General features: G+C 38.0%; 1 long non-coding RNA gene across 2 annotated transcripts in view; it reads right to left on the bottom strand.

Annotated features, from left to right (window-relative positions):
* Positions 1–550: 550 nt before the first annotated feature.
* The window catches only part of LOC125085413 (uncharacterized), a 38,575-nt gene continuing 17,316 nt past the window's right edge, over positions 551–21,809 (bottom strand). Inside the window, exons 2-4 of one of the 2 annotated variants that reach the window (XR_007122923.1) lie at positions 10,681–10,808; positions 3,691–3,786; positions 551–652 (exon numbers count right to left, since the gene is read on the bottom strand). This is a non-coding gene — a long non-coding RNA (uncharacterized LOC125085413). The remainder of the gene's footprint in view (positions 653–3,690; positions 3,787–10,680; positions 10,809–21,809) is intronic. The other variant, XR_007122928.1, reaches the window with a different exon arrangement.

Raw genomic sequence — 21,809 nt, 5'->3', positions numbered from 1 at the left:
CAATAAAAACATATGTGCAAAAGCTAGGTAGGAAGCAGGGATGTGTGGCAGGCATGGTGGAGGGCAATGCCTGAAACCATTCATCTGAGGATTTGGGAAGCTAGGATAGTTATGAATGAGACTGAAAACGTTAGAAGAGGTCAGATTCCCAAAGCCTTAAACATTAGGCTGAGGAGTGTTTGAATTTGTTGCCATAAGCAGTCAGGGACTGTTGAAGGTTAACAAGTAGAAAAATGGCCTTGTGGTCAAAGTGATGTCTTCTCAAGATTTTTTGTAGGCTAAATATAGGTGGCAAGGAGGGAGGCAGGGGCTCAGCGGAAGGATAAGGGACTATTGCAGTTCAGGCAGGATCTGAAAAGAGCCTGAATGGGTATATGTGGCAATATAAAAGAAAGAACCGTTGTGAATGTTCCTGGAAAGGAAGAATCCATTCTTCGTAACTTACTTCGGAGACTAGATCAAGGAGTCAAGAAGGATTTCTAGGTGATTCTGTTCCTTGGCAAATGTACACAGACAAATGAGAAAATCATGGCGACGTACCTATTCATGCTTCAAATGATCTGCCATTGATCGTCGTTACTGGGGAGCAACACTGAGACAGGGGAACCAGCTAGGAGGAAATTGCAGTGACCCAAGGGAGGAAGGACAGCTACTGATGTGTGGCAAAGCATGCAAAAGCAAAGAGAAATGAACTGCTTAGTATGTAGACTAGACATCAATGCACACCCACATATACATATCTCTTAGTTGGATGTCTAAGGAATTTGCAAGTATACATAAATACCTTACTTGTTTATTGCATCAATTCTGACTAGATCTAGCGTACTTTTTTGCTGTATGTTGATAATCAGTTAATTATTTCTAATGTTTGAGAAAGTCAGCCCCTGCTTGCTTCCAACTCTGCCCAATGTCAGAATTGAAGACTTTTCACCAATAGCTCTGATCTGCCTCTGTCTTTGAGCCAGTGAGAATTACATTAGGAAGAATACTAGAAGCTCCATCCCTACCAGTACGTGAAATTTGGAACTAGCTCTTGGCTAGAAGATCCCTATCCATTGGGCCCTATCCATTGGGTCTGCTTTCTGAGCTGTATGATTCAGCTCCCTGGTCCCCCAGGGCCTCCCCCTTCTCCCATTTGAATGGGCTTAGGTCCAGGTTGACACTTAAATTAGTTTGTTAGGGCTGCCATTACAAAGAACCACAGAATGGGTGGCTTAAACAACAGAAACCTACCTTTTTCACAACTGGGGGCTAAAGGTCCAAGATCAAGATATCTGTTGGTTTGGTTTATTCTGAGACCTCTCTTCCTGGCTTACCGATGGCCATTTTCTCCCTGTCTGTTCACATACATAGTCTTCTGGATGTGGGTATCTGTGTCCAAATTCCCTTTCTTTTTAAAATAAGGAAACCAGTCATATTGGATTAGGGCCTGCCTGATGACCTCATTTTAACTTAATTATCTCTTTAAAGACCCTATCTCCAAATACACTCACCTTCTCAGGTGCTGGGCTCGGGACTTCAGCAAAAGAATTTGGGGGGATGCAGTTCAGCCCATTATAACAGTCTAGTTCCTTACAAGGACCAGAACGCTTCCTGAATCCCAAATCACTTGGCTAGAGCCCTGATAACTTGCCTAGCTTTGGCCTCCACCCAGAGCAATATACTTTGTTCTTGTCTTTCTGGTAGTTGAGTAGATTCTGCCTCACAGTGGCTCAGTCCTCCTAGCCACTTCAGTCAGCTCCTGTCTGTCCCCCACTGCCCACATCCAAATGATCACAACATCCAGCTGGCTCTTTAACGAATCTTTTTAGTCCATCTGCCAACTGCACTGTTGCGACTCAGTCCAAGATCTACCTGCTTTTGCAGAGATGTTTGGAATAGTCCTCTAACTTGCTCTCTGTTCCTAGGTTGTTTCTCCTCCCACCCATTCTTTCTAACTCATTTCACCCACAGCAGCAAATAGGATCATAAGATTTCTTACATAGAGTCCCTCAGTGGTTCTTCATATAAATAAAATCCAAACCCTTCCCTTGGACAAGGTTCACAAAGCCCCTGATAGACAAATTCCAGCTTATTACATCATCCTTTCATCAACAACCTGCTTGCCCTCTACGTTATCCACTGTATTAGACTACTTGCAATAGTTCAGAAAGTATCTGTGGGGACTTTTCTGTGCATTATCCCAGAAAAACAGGTAAGGTTCTGTGTTGAACATAGACACTTGAAACTGATTTCCAAAAGAGTGTGTAGTGGAAAGACAGAGGCTGTGGAACTAAACTGAGCTCAATTCTAATTCCTCTGGCCTTCTTTTACTTTTTAACTGTTTTTTTTTTTTTTTTTTTTTTTTTTTTTTTTTAATTTATTTGAGAGAGAGACAGTGAGAGAAAGCATGAGCTAGGAGAAGGTCAGAGGGAGAAGCAGACTCCCCATGGAGCTGGGAGCCCGATGTGGGACTCGATTCCGGGACTCCGGGATCATGACCTGAGCCGAAGGCAGTCGTCCAACCAACTGAGCCACCCAGGCGTCCCCTACTTTTTAACTGTTTTATTGAGATATAACTTATACACAGAAAAGGGCACAAATCTTTTTTTTTTTTTTAAGATTTTATTTATTTGTCAGAAAGAGAGAGAGAGAGCGAGCACAGGCAGACGGAGTGGCAGGCAGAGGCAGAGGGAGAAGCAGGCTCCCCACAGAACAAGGAGCCCGATGTGGGACTCCATCCCAGAACACTGGGATCATGACCTGAGCCGAAGGCAGCTGCTTAACCAACTGAGCCACCCAGGCGTCCCAAGGGCACAAATCTTTGTGCAGCTGAATGAGTACTTATGTATGTATATATTTTTGAACTACACCTCTGATGAGGCCTAGAGCATTTCTAGTCATCCAGAACTTTCCTTGATACCTTCTCCTCATGCACCAGCCCCCATAAAAACAATGATTCTTCTGACTTCTATGAGAATTTATTAGTTTTGCCCGGTCTCAAACTTATGTAAACATAACTGTATAGTATAGTCTATCATATCTGGCTTCTTTTGCTCAGCTCATGAGACTCATAGCCATGAGACTCATTCATGTTGTAAATATCCACATATCTGCTCTCTACTTCTAATTTGTTTCTCCCCCTGAGTCTCAGTGTCCTCAATCACACCACCCCTACATAATTGATTGGAGCATTAAAGAAGACCTGTGACAAACAGTGGTTTCTAGCACATGGTAGGCCATTGCTAAATTCAAGCTATTGTTATTGTGATGATTATTTTTTACTTTTAGAAAACTCTCTTTTTGAAGTATTGCTCTATATTCAGGGTGGTTTTTTTTTTTTTTTTTCAATGTAATACTTCAGAGCTACTCTGGCTTTCAAGACTGAAATCTGGGTAACAATATGTTTAAATCAGTATTATGTGAACATCCTTCAAATGAACAAAGGAGATTTAACAGTGTGCCCTATCACTTATCAGGTGAGAAAAAAGGTGTGAAAAAAATCACCTCTCACCTCTGTGGAAGGCTTTTTATATTTTATGTTTTGTTTTTACTGTGAATTGTTTTCTGGGTGGCCTCCTTTAAGACAGACCACAATATTTTTCTGGGGTCACAGACTTTTATTCCTAAAACATACTAAAAAAAAAAAGTGGGGGGGGGGATAAAGATAATAAGAAGACTATGACATGACTTATACTGGATTTCTCTCACCTTGGTCTTGTGCGGTTATTATGATCCTTTGTAGAACTTCTCACAGGAGCTGGCAAACTTGACAAAAACAGAAGGGCTTTTCATTGTACAGTGAGTCTGAAAGAGCAGTGACATTCTGATTAGATGGCCAGCTGTCCTGAAAACATCTCAAGGATCTTTTGCTTATTTAGATGGAATAAAGTTAGTGAAAACTCTAACAACTCATTCCAGATGTTTCTGCACAATCTGTTAGATGACAAACTTCCTGAATTCACTACCCACCCCTCCCCCAAGTCAGAGAGCGTACTATGTGCCATGCACTGTGCTGAGTCTTGGAATAAATAAAGATGACAGACTTTCCCTTAAGGAACTCACAGTACAGGGGGCATAAGACAAACACACAAACAAATAATCACAGTCCAACATGATAAAAGATGATGTGGGAGCCCAGAGAGGGAAATTAATTTGATTTCCAGAAGATATATTTGAAATAACTCTTTAAAATTATTATTCAACAAGAGAAAGACAATGGTTATAGTTAACAGCATTTTGCTGTATAGAATAGGCATAGGGTAACCATCATGAACAACAAATATGGTTGAAATAGCTGGATCGGCCACTATCAGCTGGAGCCACGTAGACACCCAAGGAGATAAAAATCAAGTGTTGAGAACTGCTATCAAGTTCTGATGCTTTCTCACTAGTGCTACGCTCAGGCAAAACCACCCTATGTCATTGATTCTGGTATATTTATCAATAGGACATTAAGCCAATAAGTCCAAACGAAAAGCTCCTAAACACTCAGGACCTGACTCTCAGTAAAGAAGAGTGCTTACAGAGATCTATTCCATTAACTAAATTCTATGTCACGGGGGCGCCTGGGAGGCTCAGATGGTTAAGCCTCTGCCTTCAGCTCAGGTCATGATCCTGGGGTCCTGGTTGGAGTCCCACGTCCGGCTCCTACCTCAGCAGGGAGTCTGCATCTCCCTTTCCTTCTGCCTCTCCCTTGCTTGTGCTCTCTTGATCTCTCTCTCTCTCAGATAAATAAATAGAATCTTAAAAAAAAAATTCTACATCATGGAGCCAGGGATCCCAAAGTATGGATGAAGGGTTTCCTAAAGGAAGGAGGTATTGCTGTTGCTAAGCCACTTGACTCTGCTGTTCGAGGGGAGAGACTGTCTTAGGCACCATCATAGCACCTCTTAGACGACTTAGCATCTGGCAGGGTAAATATTGATTGCATAAGTTCCTATTAATGGAGAATATAGGGGCACCATGTAAAACTAATATGGGTCACATGGTCCACGGATTATTTTTCTTTACATCATTTTCATCCTCCTCCTGTCACTAAACCCTACCTTAATTCAGGTTGCCATTCCTGATCTTTGGCTATAGATAGCTTTCAGGTTTTACATTCTTATGTTTTCTGGTCAAGGCATCCCCTCACTTAGAGCATGCTATACTTACTTTGGCACTGTCTGCTTGACGTCTTGTTCTTTTGGACTCTGCTCCTCCCCTATTTTGTTACATGGTTTCTACCAATGTTGTCATGTCCTTATAGAACATCTCTCTTTAGCCATACTCATTTGTCCAAGAATGGTTACATGACCTAAAGTAGACCAGTGATGTTTTTGTCTAGAAAATATTAGCTGTAGGTCTAAATATATCATCAGTATGTGTCTCCTGAGGCTAGAATTGGAAAATGTAGAAGCCAGTAAGACACAAGTGCTGTGCTGTGTAGAGAAAGTTATCTTTAAGGAAGAGTAAAGATGATGCCTAACCAAAAAGGTACAGAGATTCAAGACTGAGAAAATCTATATAGAGTTTGAACCTCTGGTTGTAGCTGCTCTGAGAGTTATATCTATTCCTGCCTTTCTGTGGTTTGGCTCTTTGAGCCACCAAAGACTCATATAGAGGACGTGTGTTGTACATGATTCCAAATCTTCTACGTCCCAATTCTCGCATGTGGCCACTAGTTCTTTGTAGGCTTCAGACACCTTCGTATAGGTGCAAACTCTTAGTACTTTGTACCTGAGACCACTGCCTGGAACATCCATGGGATCCCCTGAGCAGTTACACAGTTACCACATACAGAAGTGCAGGGGAAGCTACTGCCTGCAGGGTTATCTTAGTCAACAGTGAATGGAATCCAATAGATAAAAGTGTCCTACCTTTTATTCCCTGGGAAGACAGTCCTGAAGCACATTTTATAAAACCCCTCCAACAGTCTCATGGTATCCAGTACTAGTCACCATTTTGTCCCACAAAATGGGACACTCACTAAAACATGAGTGTATTATCTTTCCCTCCTTTCCTGCTTCACTTTTCCCTGTCTCCCCTTTCAGCTCTCTGGGATGATATTCAAAGATAATCTATTTGCACATAATCTAGGTTAAATGAGCACTTGCTAATTGTTTCTGACTTTTTCTTTAAACTGATTCAAGTTGGTTCCTACTCCTTGTGACTCAAAGACATTGTCCAGATTAATTCAAAGCCCTGCAATGGTTCCCCCAGTCACCCATAGAATACAAGCACACAAGCAAGGGAACTGGATGGGAACATATGGAAATCTGATCCAGAGTTTACATTCTTAACTTCTCTGGTGCTTCGTAGATGTTTATCCCCTCTCCCAGTTGAGAGTTAATCAAATTCTCCCTAACAATGCAACGGGTCATTGAGAATACAAAAAAATCCAGGCACACACATGAAAAAAACCCTACTATCTCCAGGATTGTTCCAGTTCACTATTTGTTCTTATCCTGTTGTGATTTGTGTCTAGATACCACACTATTTTACTGTTTATCTGTTGTTGAAGATTAAGGCTGTTTCTAATTTTTCTTTTAAAATTAACACTGAAGAGAATATTAAAAAAAAAAGCTTTCATCTCTAGCTCTGTTTTTTTCTGAAGGATAATTCCTAGAAGTGGAATTATGGTGCTAATTACTGTGGGTGAATTGGCCACAATAAATAGTCACTTTAAATATATTTGCTAAATTAGTACGGACAGGCATTTTGTTCCAACTTACTCATTTTTATTAGTAGTGATAAATATTTTGCTTGTTTAATAGGCATTGTCCTTTTATGAATTGTCTATCCATATTCTTTCCCATTTTAAATTAAACCATTATTATTTCTTAATGATTTATCTATTGCTTTTTTATACAAAACCTATTTCTATCATTTTGGCATTTATTTATTATAGTTGTTTTCCTTTTACTTTTATGAATAATAATTTGACAGACACATATATGTATGGAGTATTTTTTTTTTTTTGGTTGTCTATTCCATTATTTAATTCTTAGAGATAACCCATCCTATTTTCTATATTTCTTGTTTACTGGGTTTTTAAAAATAAACAGATTACCAGGATGTCTGGGTGACTCAGTCAGTTAAGTGGCTGCCTTCAGCTCAGGTCATGATCCCAGGGTCCTGGGATCAAGCACCTTACCGTGTCAGGCTTGTTGGTTAGTGGGGAACCTGCTTCTCCCTCTCTCTCTGCCGCTCCCCTTGCTTGTGCTTTCTCTCTCTCTCTCTCTCTCTCTCTTGCTCACTCTCTCTCAAATAAATAAATAAATAAATAAATAAATAAAATAGCTATTTTACAACTATTTTCTTTTCTTCCTCTTTATTTTCTTATGGTGGAAAATGACTATCTATCCTTTTCTCCAGAGAACTAACCAATTCTTCTAACACTGTTTTCCCAAAAGTATTTACTGAATAACCTACCTTTTCCTTTTCAGTTTTTTTCTGATCTTGAATCTATCTCTAAGCTCTTTGTCTTCTCCATTTCCCTGCCTATTTCTGTGACTATGTTATCGTCTTTTCATTTTTCAGCTAATTCTTAAGCTCTGGGTAGGTAAAGTAAAGATACAAATGATATATCCTCTCTCCTGATTTCAGACCACATCTCAGCACATTTGAGCACTGAACTTACTTCAGGCTCAAGACACCGTCTGTGATTGGTGTGTGTCAGGACAATAAGCAGTGTCACTTGCCCCATCCACTCTGGCTTTGTGCCTGCTGGCTCCTCGTTTGTGAGCAGGCAGATGAGGGAGGGCTGTGAGAGCCCATATTCCCCTCTCCAGGTTCAACTAAAGAATGATTCTTGACTTCCCATCCTTGGTTGCAGTGTATGTTTATACTTATTTCATACTATTTATATTATTATACCATGGGTCCCTGGGAAGCAGAGTCTGAGGCAGAGATTAACACACAGAAAGTTTGCTAGGGAGTGCTCTGGTGGTCAAGACTTTTGGAAGAGAGGAGAAGGAAACAGGGAAGGAGGAGATAAACGGTGGTGTAGTCCTAATAAGAACTTAGCCAAGCTCTGAAGCTGGTTAACCCTTCTGAACTGTCCTGAATTGGAGCAAGGGGGATGGGCTTCATACTCCTGCATTGACCAATCATTGGTAGAAGGCTGTCCTAGGAAGGGGTATGGCCTCGGGTGAGGCGTGTCTTTTTAGTAGGTAGCACTAATCATGATTATAATTACCAAAATTTTAATTAAAAATTAACGTGAATTTCTGAGATGCATTCATTATTAACTGTCCCTCTCTATATCATAAACTCCAGGAAGTAAAGGACCATGTCTATTTTTTAATCTCTATTGCAGCCTCAGAGCATAGCAATTTTTTATTGAGTACCTAATGGGTACAAAGCACTCCATAAATAATGGCTGAATAAATACATGACTAGAGGAAGCAATATTATCTTCTTTGTCTATATTTTAAAAGAAGAAAATGAGGTACGAAAGAGATCTAATAAATGGTAGAGCTGAGATATAAGTCCACTTCAGTTTGGTTCCAGAGGCCAGGCTCTTTCTACTATGACAGCGTCCTAGTCAGCTCAGGCTGCGAAAACAAAATACCACAGACTGGATAGCTTAGACAAAAGAAATTTATATTCTCACAGTTCTGGAGACTGGAAGTCCAAGATTAAGGGTCCATCAGAGTTGGTTATGGGTGAAATCTCTCATCCTGGCTTGTAGGGACATCATTTTGTTGTGCTCTCATGTGGCCTCTTCACTGGGCACATGCAGAGAGGGAGGGGGTAGAGCAAGAGAAAGGGAAAAAAGGAAAGAAGGATCTCCGGTGTTTTTTCCACTTCTTATACAGACACCAGTCCTATCAGATTAAAGGCCCAACTTTCTTTATGACTTCATTCAACCTTTACTACTTCCTTGTAGGCCCCATCTCCAAATGTAGTCACATCAGGGATTAGAGCTTCAAAACATGAATTTGGGGGCAGGGGGACATGATTTGGTCCATAACAGAAAGATTTCCGGGGTTTATTATAAAAACAGAAAGATGTAGAGGAACCCAACTTTGACAGTATTGCGATGCTCTCCTTCTGTCTTCTGCGCACCTATTATGAAAGTAATGCTGCCAGTTGTGTCTAATTACATAAGAAATAAGAGAAAAACAGAAAAATGTTGGAATGAAAGGTATGAGAAACTTACAGGTATGAGAAATAGACAGTAGTACTCCTCCAACATTGGGGTAATTAGGTCCTCCCCTAATTAGTGACTCCAAATTGCTGCCAGACCATGAAGTCTCTTCTTAACCACCACATCAAATTCTGACGCCATTTCCTCATTAAAGACATGCAGCTTTCAGCTTCCCTTTCTTGTATTCTGCAACAGCTATGGTCTTCGGCCATTAAACTACTCCATCCTCCATACTTGGACTAGTTTTCATCCTGAGAAGAAAATAAGACCTTGTCACTCCCTTGCTTAACTCTATATACTCATATATATTCATTTCTATATATTCTATATATTCATTTCTCTCTCTGTATTCATTTCTCTACATTCATTTCTCTATATATTCATTTCTCCCTGTGACAGTGGTTCTAAAACTTCATTGCCTATCAGAATCACCTAGAAGGCTCATTAAAACAGAGCGGTGTCCCTCCACGACTCGTGCCCCCAATCCCAGAGTTTCTGACGCTGTAGAGCCCTGAGAATTTGCATTTCTAACGGTTCCTAAGTGATGCTAATGAAACTGATCCTGGGACTGACGACCTTTTGAGAAGCTCTGTCCTGCAGAGAAGACTGACCCACAGATTCTTGCCTCTATCTGACCCCCGCTTGCTCACCCCTTTTCCTCTTACCCTTCTTACCCTCCTCCTTCCAACTCCCATCGATCTTACATGCTAGGCACATGTTTTCACCAGGTGCGGAATACTTCGGCATTGTCATACTTCGTGCCTTCATGGCTGGCAAGGTCTATTTCCTACCCAGCCCACATGCTCCTTCTCTACACAGCCTCCCTTACTTTTTCGGAGTATTTTAATGATGATTCCACATACTGTGTTCATTTTTTTCTATTTTATATTACCGCTTTATTTTTATTATTTTTCAAGCCCTTCTCTTTCACGGTGGGTTTGACTATACAGGAGACATGTCTCATTTTTGTATTTCTGATGATTCACATAGTGTCTGCCAAGAATGGCTGTTTGGTATATGTTGAATTTGTGTTTAAAGTTAATTCAGTTTGATTATCCATAAAAGGCTTAAACCATTCATGGGATGTAAGGTAGCTCTGACATCCTGTAAGTTTCCTTTCATCCTATTAGGATATGAGACCCTATGGAGGAGCATTTCAACTACTTTCAGCTACTGTGCATGGCTTCCCTTATTCATCAGATCTCACCTTCAATTTGTCTATGTAGCTGACCTCCATTCCAGGCTTTGCTGGCCATGTTTTTGTCTGGCAAACTCCAGCATTCTCTTTGGCCTACACCTTTACTTCTTGAGGTTCAGACTGGGTTCTCTAGCTCTCTTCTCACTAGCTTCCCTTGCCTCTACTACCTGCCAGAGTAGCACACTTTGCTTGATCTGATTTGGCCCACTGGTTCCTGAATTTTGAAACCGTCTACAACCACTAGGCTAATGGTCCATACATCTGCAGTCACTATGATCTAAAGAAAGGCTGCTGGTTGAACCTTTCTTCTTACTCTCCCTTTTCCCCAGTTCCCACCTGTTAACACTTGATTCATTATTCAACCAACCTTCAATTCACTCTTCTATTTGTTGTTCCACTCAGAGCTTGCAGGTGACAAATTGTATCACCTACTACATTTCTACTTCAAACTACGTATTATTACACACTGAAGTCATAAAGGGGGAAAACTCTGAGCTGGAAAAGAAAGAAAGAAAAAATTTCAGTCACAACTCAGCTGTGAAATATTGCTAATGACAGCTTCTTCAGTTTATCATTAAGAGGGCAACATAAGCTGGATTTTCAGAAGATATGAATAATTCAGCTCTTTATTAATTATACTGGAAGCCTATAGTATTCCAATTATAAAAATTATCAGCCATGAAAAATTTCATACCCTGTTTACTTTCAGGGTGAAATACACCTTCTCAAACTTGTAGATTATTTTTACTTTGTAGGTTGGGCTTAAGTATAAATGATAATTCATTTCTCAGATAAGCTAAAAGGCTAAAAATAAAAAAGAAGAAACTGTCAACTTCTGATAAACCAGATGCAAGAGGTGGTAGCTAAGCCACCATGTCAAATTTCAAATTAATAATTTAAACTGTACTTGGGCCAAATAAACTGACTTTGTAAAAAAATTCCTTACTCTCAGAAATTACGGTATTTTTCATTTATATAAGGAGTTTGATTTTTATCTCTACTAGATGAAATTCCCTGTAATTTGCCATTTCAAATAATTACTCATAACAAACCAGAAGAATAGGTGCTATATGGCCTGATACATATATTCTCTAGTTGAAATGCTTTTCTAGTTTTGATTCTTTGATCCCTTCAACCAAGTGTGGGCTTGGTTTTCTCAGTTTTAAAAGGCATAGAGATTCTGCCTTCTACTACAAGAGGAATAAAACAATCTTGGGATACCACTCAATAAAGGGGGAACAATAATTCTTAATAATGTTCAACTTGCAGTATTATTGTTAGTATTAAATAAGGGAATAATTATGGAAATGCTAGCCAATGTATGCACACAGTTGGTGGTCAATAAATGTGAGAAGTCCCATAATAGTACCACAGTCTGTGAGTTCCAGAAATAGCTCAGGCATCCATGTTCTTTCTTATAGGAAATACAAATGGTAGTGAATAGTTCTATTTTCTGGTAAAGTAGAGTGAATTGTTCCTTGCAGTGCTCTCAAGAAGAATGTTGGAACACATGAAGTACCCAATTGGACACATCTGGTGTTCTAGAAAGGCTATTGGAGGGGAGGTAGAGAAGCTCAGTGCCTTGGGAAATGTGCATTTTCCACTATGCAAAACAGAATCACATTTGCCAAGAGGAGGTTTATTGTCAAGAGATGAGACAAGTAGGAAATCACTAAAATTGCCGCCTCTGTGAACGGATTTGGAAACTGAATGCATTGGGACTTCTCAGCCCTCATTTTCTGCCTCTCCGTGGTATCCAACACTGTTGCACACGTCCCCTACCCTAAGCTATTTTTTTTTGAAAGTCTTTTCTCTGTACCAGATTGAAACTATATTCACATTCTTCTCCCATGAATTCTGCCCTTTTCTGCTATCTGATTAACCCTCTTTCATTTAAAAATTTTTGACTTCCCATTATGTTCTATCTTGAGATCCATGGCCTTCTCTGTGGACTTCCTCATAGAGAATCCATCCATTTTTGGGGATGCAACTTTTGCAATTTATGTGGAGGGTTCCCAGATATCACTGGAGTTCTAATTTCTAAAGTTTCAGGTTTGCATCTCCAGCTCCCTACCGAATAATGTGGATGTTGTATCGATTTGCCAAACTCAGCATATTAGAAAAGACTCACTTTCTGTCATCCTTATTTCTTTTACTATTCTCAGAACTCAGTCCATGCTTATCATGTCAGTCATGTTTGAATCGGTTCTACATTTCACTCCCTAAACCTAAAATCATGTTGTGTAACATTCTCTAATATCATAGATCGTTCTTTCCTCAGTCAACATCTTTGTGTACACCAATATCCTTTCCCACCTTGACTGTTTTTGTAGCCACCACCTTCCCTCCCAACTCTAACTACTTCAGACCTGCAGACTTTTCTCCAGTTCATTCTGTGCACCTCAGCTAGTTTATGCCTTTTAACAACCTTTGCTAACTCATCACAGTATTGCTTACTGAAAGCCCTACAATGACCCCAGAGTTTCCACAGGTTTTCCAAACTCCTGGCCTTCCAGGACTACATCTGGCCTAACCTGACTCTATAATCCCACTCTTTCCCACTTACCACTATCCCTCTGGGGCCTCATTCATTCCATTTACAGGAGGTTTCTGATAAGCAGTAACTCTTTCAAGGAAGGGTAAAATAGAGCCCTAAAACCTTTCTGAGATACTTCATTTTCTGTCCAGAACACTTCCTCATGGTTATAAACTCCTTTTTTTTTTTTTTTAAAGATTTTATTTATTTAACACAGAGAGACACAGTGAGAGAGGGAACACAAGCAGGGGGAGTGGGAAAGGGAGAAGCAGGCTTCCCGGTGCGCAGAGAGTCCGATGCAGAGCTTGATCCCAGGACCCTGGGATCATGACTTGAGCTGAAGGCAGACGCTTAACAACTGAGCCACGCAGGTGCCCCATAAACTCCTTCTTTAGACACGTACTTGATTCCACAAATATAAAATGGCACTAGGATGTCAGTACTTTTTGTCGTGGGCCTATAATCTAAACACTGAGAACTGGAAAATTTCCCAAGTTTCTCTTTATTCATACAAATATCATGAAAAAAAGATCCTTCAATGTTTGCATTTTTCATCGCATTAGAAATTAGAAATTTATTTTTTATTATTAAATGTTTTAAATAAAAATATAATAGGTACTCCTATACCTATCATTAGATTTAATAGATGAGAAAGGTCAAAAAGCTCATATTAACTGCAAGGCACTTTAAAAAAAAATGTTCTTTATGGGTTTCCTGGGTGGCTCAGTCAATTAAGCAGCTCAGGTCATTATCTCGGAGTTGTGAGATCAAACCCCACATTGGGCTCACACTGAGCATGGAACCTGCTTAAGATTCTCTCTCTCCCCCTCTCTTTGCCCTTCTCCTTCCCCTTGAGCTCTAGCTCCCTCTCTCTCAATAAATAAATAAATGAAATAAAAATAAAAATGTTCTTTAGTTCATCCTATTAATGGATGATTTGCCCACTGATAACTATTAATAATTGGATATTATGATTTAAATTCTTGACTAAGAAGCAAATAAGTTGCACTGATTTCTTTGGCAGTGTATTAGAGAATATAAGGATATAACGAGTCCGATGACCCAAACTTCCTGTTCACCAGTAACTGAGAAGCTACAAAAAATATTAAGAGTTGGGTAATATTTGTGTTAGATTTTTGTCTATGACTTGATGTGAGTAGAAAAAGAGTCTGTCTAGGAAAGAACAAGTCAGTGCATGTTCTTTTATTAGACTCAGAACGGAGTTAGCCAGCGAATTTTCCATCACATCTTAGCTGCCAGGAAACTTGCACTATTTAATTGCTAAACTTCATAAATTAATTCATCCCAGGTCCCTGTCATCTGTTATTCTCCTTCTTTTTAACAGGTTTTATACTTTTAATTCTTAATTGTCTAACATGTTTTAAAAGATGACTCAAATCACTTATTGAACATTTAAAAAAAACCCACAGAAACACACTTACATGACATGATTCTCTCAAATCAGTAGAGAATTCCAAGATACAGTATTCCGTGGCAAATTCATCAAGTTTCTCAAGATAGGACATAAATAGTGACTTGTTTTAAACGGGAATAATGAAACCTAATTTTTATGAAACCCACAGTAATCTAAAAGCTTCAATTTCATTTGTGTCTATCTTCTCTTCAATACCAAACTTCTTACCAAACCAATTAGGTGGTAAAGAACTGATACAGATTTATCAAATTTTTTCATCAGTTTGATAAGACAGTCAAGGACTCAAATTCAAATGATGGACATTGGGGAGGGTATGTGCTATGGTGAGTGCTGTGAAGTGTGTAAACCTGGTGATTCACAGACCTGTACTTCTGGGGCTAACAATACATTATATGTTTATAAAAAAATAAAAAAATATTTAAAAAAGATAGAAAAAGAAATAAGATACCTGATTAATTTACAGATGGAGAACTCTATTGTCCATGAGGTATCTTATCATACAAGTGAGGCATCTCCGTCTCTGTTCATAGCCCACACCTAAGTTTGGCTACTGAATTCACTAAAGTAAAACAGTGGCAAGAAGCTACAGGACTTTGAAGTAGAGGGATAAGTAGATCTTAAACAACTTGCCCAATGGAAAATGAATTCATGCCAAAGTCCAGCCTAGAACCCAGATTTCTTGGCATATCTAGGAACACTATAACTGGTTTGTGTTAATGTTTCACGTGGTGACAGTTTTACTTGTTTTTGAGTAATAGCTGAAGCTGATAGTTGGCTGAAGTAATCACTTTGAAGGTCAAAATTTATTTGAATTTGTAAATTCTCTCATGTCTGTTGAAAAACTATGCCCACTATTGAATTATTAGGCTAGGCATTCGATATAGGTCTTGGTCAAACAGTGGTAAATAAAACAGTACTTGATGGCCCTCAGGATCTTTGTATCTAGAAGCAAGTTTTTAATTCTTATAATAAAGTTGAGAAGTGGGTGGGGCTTTACCGAGATTAGGCCATATGTGCATAGGAGGTATGCTGACTCCAGCCAATGATGGAGTGGAGCTGAAGGTGAGAGGTCATAACATTTAAAATTTGAGATCAATAGAAGTAAGTCAGGCTAAAAAATAGGAAAGGGAAGAGAAAAATGTTCTAGGTTCAGGAAAGCATGTGCTAAACCCAACAGAAATCCTGATGGGTTTTAAAAACCTAAGGAAGTTTAGTCTGGCTGATGCTTCAGAGCAAGTCTAAGCCGTGAAGTTGCAGACACAGGCCCCTTCACCTACAGATGACATTAACAGGGTTGGCATTGGTCCTGAGAAGGAGAGGCCACTCATGAGATAAAGAATGAAGTGGTCTGAAATTACATTTTAAAACAAAAGACTTCCAATATGGTAGGTTCATTCAGTGGGGCTCCAGAGGTCACGGGCATAACCAATTTTAGATAATCAATGTTCATGTCCTCCACTTCCTTTTGTACTCTTTCTTAAAGGGGACCCTCCTGAGAAAGCATACACTTGCAGTGAAGGCTTCATGCAGGGTTCTTTTCCCTGGTATATCTCTCGTCTGTCCTTCTTTCTCCTTACACAGAAGAGACCTATCTCTCACTTATTCTGATTCTTGCTCTGATGGGTTATTCAGGAGCTCCAAAAAATGGACAAATCTAAATACTGATTTTGGTGAAGTCTTCATTTCTCAAGACACAGTAAATCTACTTATAGATTTGAGATTTCCTCTTGTTTAAAAATAGTTTCATTAAGCATAAAACATGTATCAGAAACAGTCTTAGAATATTTTGAAGTCAGGTATAGTGCACAGTGGAGATACAGGAGTAGTGGAAACTTTAACTTAATAATTTTGTCCATTTCATTCCTGAATTATTACCAAAGAATGCATTCTTCCTGAAAAGAAGTTGGAAAGAGCAAAGAAAGAGAATTTTGGTCAAAAACATAGATGAAGATGGCACTTTATTTCACCCAGGCAAATTCCTTGGATTTTTAGAAAATCTAAACAATTTTTAGAATTATAAAAAGCATGTTAGAAAATAAGAATTATAAAAAGCATGTTAGAAAATAAGAACCTGTAACAAGGTGTGCCTTCTGAACATTTTCATCCTCGTCAGTAAGGAGAAAGCACCAGTGAAAGAATTCTCATTTACCTCTTATACAGTTTTATATATTGTATATATTATATATACATCTACAGTATTATATATTATATATTATACAAATATACAGCTTCAGCTGTATATTTGGCCTGATTTCAGAGAGAAAATAGTGGAAAATTATTTATTTTCAACAGAATTTATAGCTTCAGTAAAAGGAACATATGACAAAGTTAACTTCATGTTTTATATTTTTATTCAGGTTGTGGAGAAACAATTTCATTATCCTTTATAAGGGATTATTGAATATTGTGAACACGTCTGAAATTTTTGCTTGGACCATGTCTTTCGTTCTGTGTGTCTCATCAATATCTTTAGTCATCTACTCATTACTCCCAGTATTTATTATGGGAATAACTGCAAGGAAATGTGTTGTAGATTCTACTCTGTATAATGCAATGAACCCAAATCATTAATATATGGCAATATCTTTTCTTCTGTTTACTCTTAATTTTTACAAAGAACATTAATCTGACACTCTGAACCTAATATCAGTATTAGCTTATTGTGATTAAGTCCAGTATCTCAAATGTGGATTTGCTGCTCTAATTCTGTTTTTTTTTTCCGCCATGAAATATTACCACACTATCTATATATAATAATTCTCAAGAGCCTATCTTTATGTCTATCTGTCATGATTTTTTAAAAGATTTTTATTTATTTACTTGACAGGGAAAGAGAGAATGAGAGCTCCTGAGCATGGGGTGCAGCAGGCAGAGGGAGAAGCAGAAGCCCTGTGAAGTGGGGAGCCCAATATGGGGCTCAATCCCAGTCCCCTGAGATCATGACCTGAGCCTAAGGTGGACCCTTAACTCACTGAGCCACCCAGTTGTCCCTACCTGTCATGATTTTTAAAGCATCGAGAAATGACCTAGAAAACCGAGCTTTGGCACAAATGTAAAGGTCTTTTTTGAACAGAAGGCAGAAAATATCCCAAGATGTGGAATTTAATACATATGTGAAATTTATGAATTTAAGTGAATATAAAGCCTAGATTTGAGTAATTTTAAATTCACAAATAAGGTGCCTCTAAATAAAAGAATAAAATTGTCATCTGATAAGGTTTTTTAGTGTTTTTATTTTAATTCCAATATAGTTAACATACAGTATAATGTTGATTTCAAGTGTAACACTATAGTAATTCAACAAAACCATACATCACTCTGTGCTCATCACAAGTGCACTCCTTAATCTCCACTTCAACGGACACTTGGGCTGCTTCTATAATTAGGCCGTTATAAATAATGCTGCAATAAACATAGTGCATGTCTGCTTTTGAATTAGTGTTTTTTAATTTTGGGGGGTAAATACCAAGTAGTGCAATTGCTAGATCATGAGGTAGTTTTATTTTTAACTTTTTGAGGCACCTCCATACTATTTTCCACAGTGGCTGCACCAGTCTGCATTCCCACCAACAGTGCATGAGTATTCCTTTTCTCCATGTCCTCACCAATAGTTGTTGTTCTTGTGTTGTTGATTTTAGCTATTCTGACAGGTGTTAGGTGATAGCTCATTGTAGTTTTGATTTGCATTTCCCTGATGATGAGTGACAATGAACATCTTTTCATGTGTCTCTTGGCCATCTGGATGTCTTCTTTGGAGAAACGTCTGTTCATGTCCATTTTTCAACTGGATTATTTAATTTTGGGGTGTTGAGTTATATCAGTTCTTTATATATTTTGGATACTAACCCTTGATTGGATATGTCATTTGTAAATATCTTCTTCCATTCTGTAGGTTGTCTTTTCATTTTGTGGATTGTTTCTTTTGCTGTACAGAAGGTTTTTATTTTGATGTAGTCTCAATGGTTTATTTTGCTTTTGTTTCCCTTGCCTCAGAAAACGTATTTAGAAAAAAGCTGGTACAGCTGATGTGAAAGACATTACCATCTGGGTTCTCTCCTAGGATTTTTATAGTTTCAGGGCTCATATTTAAGTCTTTCATCCATTTTGAGTTTATTTTTGTGTGTGGTGTGAGAAAGTGGTCCATTTGCTTTATTTAGCAATATGCTGACTGCCATATGCAGTTTTCCCAACACCATTTAAGAGAGTCTTTTTACCATTGCATATTCTTTCCTGCTTTGTTGAAGATTAATTGACCGTATAGTTGTGGGTTTATTTCTGAGTTTTCTTTTCTGTTCCATTCATCTATGTGTTTATTTTTGTGCCAGTACCATACTTTTTTTATTACTACAGCTTTGTAATATAACTTGAGGTGAATTTAGATGTCTTCGGCTTTGCTTTTCTTTTTCTAGGTTGCTTTGGCTACTCGAGGTCTTCTGTGGTTCTATACAAATTTTAGGATGGTTCATTTTAGTTGTGTGAAAATTCTGTTGGTATTTTAATAAGGGTTGCATTAAATGTGTAGATTGCTATAGGTAGTACAGATGTTATAACAAATTTGTTCTTTCAATCCATAAGCACGGAATGCCTTTCCATTTCTTTGTGTCATTTCAGTTTCTTACATCAGGATTTTATACTTTTCAGAACACAGGTCTTTCACATCTTTGGTTAGGATTATTCCTAGGTATCTTATCTTACTGTTTGGTGTGCAATTGTGAATAAGATTGTTTCCTTAATTTCTCTTTCTGCTGCTTCATTATTGGTGCATAGAAGAGGAACAGATTTCTGTAGATTAATTTAGTATCCTGTGACTTAACTGAATTTGTTTTTATCAAATCTAGCAATTTTATGGTTTTTAGGGTTTTCTATATATAGTATCTATATATAGTATCATGTCATCCACAAATACTGATTGACTTCTTCCTTACTGACTTGGGTGCCTTTTTTTCCTTTTGTTTTCTGATTGCTATGGCTAGGAATTCCAGTACTATGTTGAATAAAAGTGGTGAGAATGGGTATCCTTGTCTTATTCCTGACCTTAGTGGAAAAGCTCTCAGTTTTTCCCCATTGAGGATGATGTTAGCTGTGGGTTTTTTTCACATTTGGCCTTATTATGTTGAGGTATGTTCTCTCTAAAACTGTTTTGTTGAGGGTTTTTACCATGAATAGATGTTGAACTTTGTAAATGCTTTTTCTGTGCCTGTTGAAATGATCATATGGTTTTTATCTTTTCTCTTATTGATGTGATGTATCACATTGATTTGTGAATGCTGAAGCACATAAATCCCTCTTGATCATGGGGAGTGATTTTTCTTAATGTGTTGAATGTGGTTTGCTAGTATTTTATTGAGAATTTTTTTTTAAAGATTTTATTTATGTATTTGACAGAGAGAGATCACAAGTAAGCAAAGAGGCAAACAGAGACAGAGAGAGAAGCAGGCTCCCCACTGAGCAGAGAGCCCGATGCAGGGCTCGATCCCAGGACCCTGAGATCATGACCTGAGCCGAAGGCAGAGGCTTAACTCACTGAGCCACCGAGGTGCCCCTTATTGAGAATTTTTAGGTCTATCTTTATCATATTTGGTCTGTAGTTCTCTTTTTTAGTGGTCCATTAGTCTGGTTTGGTATCAGGGTAATGCTGGCCTCATAGAATGAATTTGGAAGTTTTCCTTCCATTAGCATGTTATTGGAATAGTTTGAGAAGAATAGATATCAACTCTTCTTTGAATGTTTGGTAGAACTCCACTGTGAAACCATCTGTTCCTCAAGTTTTGTTTCTTGGGAACTTTTTGATGACTGAGTCAATTTCTTTGCTGGCTATCAGTCTGCTCAAATTTTCTATTTACTCCTGTTTCAGTTCTGGTGGTTTATATGTTTCTGAGATTTTCTCCATTTCTTCTAGGTTATACTATTTATTAGCATATAGTTTTTCATAAAATTCTCTTATGATTGTATTTCTGTGGTACTGGTTGTTATTTCTCCTCTATCACTTGTAATTTTATTTATTTGAATCCTTTGTCTTTCTGTCTGTCTGTCTCTCTCTTTGATAAGTCTGGCTAAGGGTCTAACAATTTTATTGATTTTTTTTTTTTTCAAAGAACCAGCTCCTGGTTTCATTGATCTGTCCTATTGTGTTAGTTGTTGTTTTTCTTGTTCCTAGTTTGTATATCATTTATTCCTGCTCTAATCTTTCTCTTTGCCTTCCTTCTTCTTGTTTAAGGTTTCATTTGTTGTTCCTTTTTTAGCTCCTTTAGGTTTATGGTTCATTTGTTTGAGATTTTTCTTGTTCATGGAGGTATTGCTATAAATTTCCCTCTTAGAACTGCTTTTGCTTCATCCAGAGGTTTCAGATTTTTTTTAAAATTTGTTTCCATGTACTTTTTTAGTTCTTTTATTTCCTGGTTGATGCATTCATTGTTTAGTAGTATGTTATTTAAACTCCATGTATTTGTGGTCTTTCCAGATTTTTTCTGTGGTTGACTTCTAGTTTCATAGTATTGTGCTCAGGAAAGATGCATGGTTTGATTTTGAGTTTATTGAGCTTGTGGAAGCTGGTTTGTGGGCTAATATGTGATCTAGTCTGGAGGATGTCCACATGCACTTGAAAAGAATTTATGTATTCTGCTATTTTAGGATGGAATTTTCTGAATATATCTGCTAAATCCATCTGGTCTAGTGTGTCATTCAGAGCTGTTGTTTCCTTGTTGCTGTTCTGTTTAAATGATCTGTCCATTGATGTAAGTGGAGGGTAAACATCCCCTCCTATTACATTACTGATTACTTCCTTTGTGTTGGGTATTAACTGTTTTATGTATTTGGGTGATCCTAAGTTGGGTGCATAAATATTTACAATTGCTATATTTTCTTATTGGATTGTCCCCTTTATGATTATATAGTGTCTTTGTCTCTTGCTACAGTATGTGTTTTAAAGTCTATTTAGTCTGAAGTAGTGCTATTCCAAGTTTCTTTTGGTATCCATTTGCATGATAGGTGTTTCTCCATCTTCTCGCTTTGAATCTGCAGGTGTCTTTAGGTCTAAGATGGGTCCCTTGTGGGCAGCATACAGATGGGTCTTGTTTCTTTATCCATTCTGTCACCCTATGTCTTTTGACTAGTCCATCTACATTCAAAGTATTTACTGATAGATATGTGTGTACTGTCATTTTTATTACTTGTTTTGTGGTTATTTCTGAAGATTTTCTGTGATCCTTTCTTATCTTTCTTTCATGTTTTGCTGATTTTCTTTAGTGATATATTTGGATTTCTCTCTTTTTTCTTTGCATATTCATGAGTGGTTTTTGATACACGGTTACCATTAGGTTTGTACATAACCTTTTCTGCATGTAGCAGTCTATATTGAGTTGATGGTCATTTAATTTGAACCCATTATTTTCTCCTGTTCTCCCCATGTCTTAGGTATGTGTTATTATGCTTATATTCTGTTTTTGAGAACTGCTTGACTGATATTTTACAGAAATGGTCATTGATACTGCTTTTGTGTTTCCTACTTCCAAACTGTTACTTTTGG

Source organism: Lutra lutra, chromosome 1 (assembly GCF_902655055.1).
Source record: "Lutra lutra chromosome 1, mLutLut1.2, whole genome shotgun sequence".
NCBI lineage: Eukaryota > Metazoa > Chordata > Mammalia > Carnivora > Mustelidae > Lutra > Lutra lutra.
Note: the sequence above shows the minus strand (reverse complement) of the source record. Positions and strands in the feature narration are given on the sequence as shown.